Below are 8,700 nucleotides of genomic sequence, written 5' to 3'. Positions count from 1 at the left end.
ACCAGACCGTGGAGACGTACTGGCACTCTTGAGCATTGAGCCTGCCCAACCTTACCTGGTTGAATGCTCCCGGTTGCCCGACCAGTGCGGGGAGGTGGAATAACCCGCACCGGCCTATGTAGGCGAACCGGGGAAACCATGCGTAAGGCAGGTGCCATGTATGCCGGCCCGAGGAGACGCACTGGAGACCAGACGCGTTGAGCCGGCCTCATGACACCTGGCTCAATACCCAATCTAGCCCTACCAGTGCGGGGAGGTGGAATAACCCGCACTGGGCTATGCACTCGTACAGGAGACACCGTGCGCTCTACTGCGTAACACGGCGCCTGCCCGTACTCCCGCTCTCCACGGTAAGCCTGGGAAGTGGGCGCAGGTCTCCTACCTGCCCTTGGCCCACTACCTCTTAGCCCCCCCCCAAGAAATTTTTGGGAATTACTTACGGGCTTTTTTGGCTTCCGTGCCAGACGCGTTCCCTCATAGCTCCGGTTCCTCTCTCCGGTAGCCTCTGCTCTCCTCCGTGCCTCCAGCTCAGCTTTGGGACGGCGATATTCTCCCTGCTGTGCCCATGGACCTCTCCCGTCCAATATTTCCTCCCAAGTCCAGAAATCCTTGTTGCCCTGTCGAGCTTTCCCTTGCCTCCGCTGCTTGGCTCTGGAGTGGTGGGTGATTCTGTCACGATCGTGTGGTGGATTGACGGACCAAAACGCAGCTTTAGGAAAATAAGCCATCTCCTTTTATTGGTGAAGAAGGGAAACCGAAAACAACACAGAAACAGAAAACATAGAATGCCCACCCAACCTCACGTCCTGACCAACTAACACACATAACAACTAACATAAATAGGTCAGGAACGTGACAGGGTGCAAAGATGTACACGTTTCCTTGACTACAGATGCTATAGAGCAGGGGGAAAAGTGGGGTATTGCGGCCAAATCTCATAATATATACGATTTTAATACATCTTTTATTTTTATGAATATTGCAAGCAACAACGGAAGAAAAACATTTTGGAGAAAGGATCAGTGGAAAGAGTTTAGAGGGTGCAATACAATGCAATGTAATATTATTACGCCACAATTGATGTTCTTTGGCCTTATATGCACAACATGGGCCTGGGAGGCTCACAGGGATATTGGTATCCACAGTGGTTATCAATTATAAAAATGTTCAACTAAATTCTTCTTGTATTCCCCTAAATGTTTGTTTTGAACATAATTCACTGTAATTTAAGCTTTACAATTGCAAATCCCTGCCCCAAATTGTTATCCCTGCCCCAAAGAAACATTTTCAGAGTTGCAGGAAATTAACTTTAAAACTGCAACATGCAAAGTGGGGGACTTTAACATTTTATTTCCAGGATCAGAGACTTAGTCCGGCCATACACTGCAGAAGTCATAGTAAAACTGCTTGTATGCTATTTGTATTGAACTCTACAGTAAGAGTTGTGTTCTACTGTTATGAGGGGTTCCCTCATGAATTTGTTTTCACAAAAGGTGTCCCAGACGCAAAAAGTTTGTGTCCAAGACTACAAGTGCTCTTTTTTCTGCAGATCCCATTCCCACCATACAACTCCCAGCTTCCTCATTCCCAGGATCCTTTGCAGCCAGCTCAGCAGGAGCAGACAGTGCAGACAGGCCAGGTTGGAAAGCTAGAACTCTATCTATCATAACTATATCTACAACTCCTTTGCTGAACATCATTTGGAAATGATTTACCTTCTTTTCTCCTACTCTTTTACTATATGTCATCTGTAGTTTAAGGAATACAACAATGACAGTGAACTTTTGACTGAAATACAACTCCTTTCCTGAACATAGTGTTCAAGTGATTCATGTTTTTTTTACCTACTGTTTTACAAGATGTTCTCTATAGCTTAGGGGGAATCCAAGAATGACAGTGACATTTTTCTTGGTCTACAGGTACCTCATGTGCAACCATAGAATGGAAACTGAATGTAAGTCTTAATTATGCTGTAAAGTCCTTTGACAACAAAATGAAGACACAATATGTTTTGTTCATTACATTATTCCTGCTGTTCTTTTAGTTACCAGCTTGAAGGAAGTACAAAGTCTGCCGACCCAGAGAAGACCAGATGATTTGCTGCTTCAATATGGCCTTTTGATATTAATTGGGGTATTTACAGTAGTATGGTTATGAGTATCAATGTAGACTGCACTGGTGATCTACTTATTTAATTTAAGCCGTGTATTTTAGGAAAGGAAATTAAAGTATGTTTACAAGCAAACATTGAGTGTTTCCCTGTATAACGTCTTTGTGTGAACTTGAAGAGTAGAATAAGTTATTTGATTAAACAGTTAATTTTATTAAACACTTCTTTAACAGTACAGTATTTGTAGATGTTCACTTCAAGTGGACAGTGCGGATCGATGGATATCTGTTGATAATAACAATGTCCATTCGTTTATAGTTCCCTCTTACTTTACTGCGAAAGGAGAAACCAGTAACTGTAATGCTTCATGGCCATAAAAGTAAAAAATATATTAAAAAGTTTTGAATTTAAACAGACATATCACAGGGAATAAATTCTATTTCACAGCATTTTTCTTTTTCTTTTGCTAAGCTTTATATTATCATATTTTGACTATAGAATAATGTCACTCCAAAATACATTTCACTGCATAGGCCTCCAAATCGACATAAATATATATTGTGTATTGTAGAGTAACAGAATTGCAAACTAAAAGAAAGTCTTCTGGGTCCTACAGTAGCAGCCAGGTTCAATCGGATGATCCTACAAAATAAACAAATAAGAGAAACATTACCAACAAGTACACTACATGACCAGAAGTATGTGCACACCTGCTCGTCTGGACCTAGCTTTGGGGCAGGTAACGTTGTCCTGGCATTCGCCAAACCCAGATCCGTCCGTCAGACTGCCAGATGGTGAAGCGTGATTCATCACTCCAGAGAACGCGTTTCCACTGCTCCAGAGTCCAATGGCGGCGAGCTTTACAAAACTCAAAACGACGCTTGGCATTGCGTATGGTGATCTTAGGCTTGTGTGCAGCTGTTTGGCCATGGAAACCCATTCTGGCATTGCTTCCAGAGGTAGTTTGGAAGTCGGTAATGAGTGTTGCAACCGAGGACAGATGATTTTTACCCTCTACGCACCTCAGCACTCGGCGGTCCCTTTCTGTGAGCTTGTGTGGCCTACAGCTTCGTGGCTGAGCAGTTGTTACTCCTAGAGGTCGCCACTTCACAATAACAGCACTTACAGTTGGCCGGTGCAGCTCTAGCTGGGCAGAAATTTGACAAACTGACTTGTTGGAAAGGTGGCATCCTATGATGGTGCCACACTGATGCGCATAGCGCAAAATCTTCTGTCCTCGGTTGCAACATTCAATACCGAGTTCCAAACTGTCTCTGGAAGCAACGTCAGCACAAGAACTGTTCCTCGGTAGCTTCATGAAATGGGTTTCCATGGCCAAGCAGCATCACACCATGCGCAATGCCAAGCGTCAGCTGGAGTTGTGTAAAGCTCTGCGCCATTGGACTCTGGAGAGTCCGTGATGATTCACGCTTCACCAGTTGGCTGTCCGACGGACGAATCTGGGTTTGGCGGATGCTAGAGAACGCTACCTGCCCCAATGCATAGTGCCAACTGTAAAGTTTGGTGGATGAAGAATAATGGCCTGTGGCTGTTTTTCATGGGAAGGGCTAGGCCCCTTAGTTCCAGTGAAGGGAAATCTTAACACTATTGCATTCAATGGCATTCTAGACGATTCTGTGCTTCCGACTTTATGGCAGCAGTTTGGAAAAGGCCCTTTCCTGTTTAGAATGACAATGACCCCGTGCTCAAAGAGAGGTCCATACAGACATCGTTTGTCGAGATCGGTGTGGAAGAACTTGACTGGCCTGATCAGAGCCCTGACCTCAACCCCATTATAACAACCTTCATAACACATTTATTCTAAACCATAATGAAAGTTCCCTCAAATAAAAAAGAAATTCACATTTTTACATTTTTTTTTACATTTTTACATTTTCACATTTTTAGCAGCTTAGGGGTTAAATGTTTTGATCAAGGCCATGATGGCAGTAGGAGATCTGAGTGTAATATCTTTGTTATACATAAGCAATCTGTGCTTGATTGCATTTGCCTGGCGCAACTTTGTTGTCCCAAAAGTGCATCTCTAGGCAGGCTTCAGCAATTGCTCAAAGTGTTTGAAAGATTTCCAATACTATTTCAACCCTGGCACTTGAGCAATTGTTTGCCATTGTAATGTGGTAGTAAGCAATCTAAGCTAATACCTGAAGAATTGTATTAGCTCCATAAACTATTACCTTTATCTTAGCAGGCTAACACAATCTTGTAACATCAGCAACAACTGTATCTGGCTCACTCCCACCAGATGTTATATTGCTAATATGGTATAGTTAATAGTCTGGGACAAAACACTTTTCAGTGAATTTGTATTCATAGTTTTGCAAACAGGTGTCTTAAAACGTGCGTTTAGACAGGCAGCCACATTCTGATCTTTTGTCAATTATTGGGCCTATCTGATATATATTTCCCCCAATGTGTGTCAACAAAAATACAATTACCACATTGTAATAATATAATTGTATAGATCAATCAAAGAACAATCAAAACAAATAAGGCTATTAAAAAATCTTTTTTTCAAATATAACGTCCCTAAGTTTTATGTCATTGGTGTTACCACCTTCAAAATCACTCATTAGAGAGATATAGAAGAACCTTGAGCATTTTCTCCAGTGCCAAACTGTTATCAGGGGATGGGTCTATATTAAAGAAAAGGATTAGCTAATCACACCCTTTTAGCATATCATAAATGCAATTCAAGAATTAACAAGAAGCTACATCAGTGTGAACGCACAAATCTCATATGAGTGCGTTTGCACCCAATTCCTCTTTTTTTTCCGAAATGGTATTTTGACTAATCAGATTAGCTCTTTTGCCAATAGTGGAACGCAGAAACACAAAGCTAAGCATGGACAATCTGGGGAAAAAAAGATAAGATATGAAAAGAAATCTGTATTGGGTTTATAGGCTTAACACAGCCTAAAATATTACTTCCAGATTTTTATGTTTTTATATTTAACCATTATTTTACATATTGTTATTTTATTCAGCATCATCGTTTGTTCTCTACAGCAATTGCATAGATGTATGAAAGCACAGGGGTCCGATGAAGCTTCTAGGTAGAACCTGGGTAAGAAATGACAGACATGTAGAAAATGTGCTAAAACTATTATTTCGTGTCTGTGATACCCGGGCCTCCCGAGTGGTGCAGAGGTCAAAGGCAATGCATCTCAGTGCTAGCTGCGTTACTACAGATCTTGGTTCGAACCCAGCCTCTGTCGCAGCAGTCCACGACCGGGAGACCAATGAGGCAGCGCACAATTGGCTAATCGTCGTCCCGGGAAGAGGAGGGTTTGGCCAGCTGGGTTATCCTTGTCCCATCGAAGCTTTGCGGCGTTTGTGTTTTGGAGGATGCATGGCTCTCGAGCTTCGCCGCTCCCGAGTCCACACAGGAGTTGCAGTGATGGGACAAGACTGTAAATACTAATTGGATATCACATAAATCTGGATAAAATGTATTTATAATAAAAATAATACATTTTCAAAATCAAAAATTTTACTTGGACCCCCGTGTTACGGACATCACACTGCTTGATAAGTGGGTACCACTTCCCCCCGATTCAGCTCATACTTGGCTCGAACTCGGGACATCTGCTTTGCTACACACGTGACCACCCTCCTTGACAACATTCTAAGCGTTCGAGCCAACCAAAAAGGTACCAATTGGATGGCTCCATCCGTGACATTTCAAGCTAGCTGTGGAGTGAGCTTATGCTACGTTCTTAAGGGACACATAAATGATGAGAATATGTTGCCTGTAAAATCATCATCATAAAGTAATTTTAAAAGTCACTTTTTTTTGTTAACAAGACAAATAATAAAAAAAATCAACAAAGTCAGGTTTCAAATGTTATCATATAATGAGGATAAGACAATTAGGTGGAATACTATGACTCTGTGCTGTTAGTTTTGTGAAGACATAATATACATCCTTCACTTCAGGTAGACTCATCTATACACAAATTTAACAGCAGTATCGGATCAACTTGCGCAAGGTTAAACTTCTCCACAGTACACACGTGAACATTCACAGCTCAGGAGGCTTCTCAGGCTCAGGACGGCTCACAATAATGGCTAGAATGGAGTGGAAAACGTGTTTGATGTGTTCGATACCATTCCATTGATTCCGTTCCAGCCACTCCTATGATTGATTTTTTTTTGCCTAACTGCTATTAGCCGTTACAAACACATAACAGGTTCACTACATTGAACAACAGATAGTCCCTCCCAAATAATCAAAATAATAATAATCAATCATCTGAAGTGTTGGCCCAATTTTTAGAACATTTTTGACATGTATTTAACCCCTTATTTTTGGTACTAAACAGTCTCAACATACAGTATGCTTCCATTCATTTTTTCAACTGGTACCGGGGGACCTTCAGAGTAGTCTTGTGAGGCCTGTGGGTGTTCTAGAGCCAAACAACCGACATGTACGTGTTTGTGAGAGTCTCACCTTTCCACTGAGGTGTGTAGCCCAAATTGTTCAAATGCTGCAGACAGAAGTGGGCAGATTGGCTGTACCAACTTCAGACAAGCCCCAAGATACTTGTGGAGAGCAAAACAGAGAACAAACTTGTCATACAAAACACGGTTAAATAAAAATCTGTCAGTTTAAGCTAGAGATATCAGATTTGGATGCGTCTCAATCCACTGCATCCATCGACGTCGCACTTCTGCATCTGATGTGAAAGGTGACAGAGCAAATAGCAGTGTTTGTCAGACCATGAGACAAGGTTTGGCCTAAAGACTATTATGACCACTCTATGCAAAGATGAGACTCTCACGAACACAATGGTGTTATCAATTGGATTGGTAATAAACTTTACCAACTTACAGAATACTTGATGTTGCATTTGTTATTGTTTTAAAAAATATTCAATTAATTGTTGTTGAATATGGTTTGTTTACTATAATTTCACAAAGGGAAAGTAAAAAAGTTTGTTACATACACACTCAAAGTATTAAAACAATACAGTTGATGATTTGAAAGAAGGTCAAAGATGACAGCAACCAAGCAGTTTACACACTTAAAGACTGTACAATATCATACAATATCATTCGCTAAAGCAAATTCACTGACAGCATTTGGATTGAATTAAAATTTACCAAATAACATTCCCTGTTTGTGATAAGATATGATGTGCTTTCCAATAAATGTGCTGAAGTGTGCACTATTTCAGACAGTGTAAATAGCCATTCTCTGCTATTATGATTACTATACTATATCTGACCACTGTCATTTACCAAAGCTCACGACTAGACAGCTACACTCTCATTCGCTAAGTGATGTCACAGCAGGTCAATGTTGGTTGGCTGAAGTCTCAAATGACACTGTTTAAAAGCAGAGATAGACCTCTGCACTGTATGACCCTCCATATTCCTCATCTATACTGGTATCACCAAAGGTAATGTGGCTAGAACTTGTCTATTTAAAATGCATTTTATCTGGATGATGTACAGCATAATCCTATGGGATTCTTTATTCTTATGAATTTACTGAATGCTTTGGGTGCCTAAGGATTCTCACAACAAAATTGCAAGTGTTAACTTTAATAGAGTTCAATTTAACAATCAAACAATCAAAGTGTCTCTATAGTGTCCCACACTACACAGAGTTATTGTTAGACTTTTATAAGTGTTAGGTTTTTAAGACTTTCACAGAATTTCTGTAAGCAACATGTTAAAAGTGAACACTGGACAACACTGGTTATTGTTGCAGGCATTCAACAACACTGGTGTTCAGTGTTAAAATGTGTCTTATGTAATAGAGTTGACTACTTTTCGACACTGGAGGGTGTTAACTTAACATTATACCTCTCTTCCATGTACAAGGTTCTCCTTTGAAAATGAAGATCACCATTATGTGCCTTTGTTTGGCCAGCTCAATATCTGCTGCTCCGGTAAGTTTGAAAAAATGGGCAAGGAAAACTTTACTACTGTATTTCTCAAGAATAGGAATTTGAATATGGATAGAAAGCGGATACACAAGGGTGCGCGTCACAATGGAAAAAATGTAAACACAACTGGAGACACCTTTTTCATTTTTGGAGACAGGTTAATGACATATGATCGCTACGGTAGCTAGTTTATAAGCAATTGTTTACTAACTCTTAATACTTTGAACTGGCTAGCTAATTGTCTTGACTAACTGTGGGGCAAAACAATTCACTTAGCCTATTAGTTAATTACCTTTTGATATTATATGACGTCTTTACTTTCCAAGCGTATCATGATCTATTTCCAGAATCTGGACTTAAAATAACTTAGTTGGGTGTTAAGTCCAGAGCACATTATTCACGTCTCATTTTCCAATTATTTTCTGTCAACAGTCTGTCATTTCTTTAAATTGACCATGGCTTCGTCAAAATTGTGATTGTTTAGTATTTGTTCAATATTCACAGAGTCGACCTTTCTTCAATTACTTGCCTCACTATGGGGGTCCAAGGCAATCAGGACCACCCACACAAGTAAGAACAAATGCATATTGTAATATTCTACTGCATTCTGTTGGTCACCTTCTTTCTTAGGTGTGGTTAAACATAGAACGAAACAAAACATAACATGAGAAGATT

General features: G+C 40.5%; 1 long non-coding RNA gene across 1 annotated transcript; it reads left to right on the top strand.

Annotated features, from left to right (window-relative positions):
- Nucleotides 1–1,555: 1,555 nt before the first annotated feature.
- Nucleotides 1,556–2,245, top strand: LOC129854787 (uncharacterized). The gene is made up of 3 exons (XR_008759377.1): nt 1,556–1,639; nt 1,920–1,954; nt 2,045–2,245. It is a non-coding gene; the product is annotated as an uncharacterized LOC129854787 (long non-coding RNA).
- Nucleotides 2,246–8,700: the final 6,455 nt, after the last annotated feature.

This window comes from Salvelinus fontinalis, chromosome 5 (assembly GCF_029448725.1).
Source record: "Salvelinus fontinalis isolate EN_2023a chromosome 5, ASM2944872v1, whole genome shotgun sequence".
NCBI lineage: Eukaryota > Metazoa > Chordata > Actinopteri > Salmoniformes > Salmonidae > Salvelinus > Salvelinus fontinalis.
The sequence above is the reverse complement of the archived record's forward strand: the minus strand, read 5'-3'. Positions and strand labels throughout refer to the sequence as shown.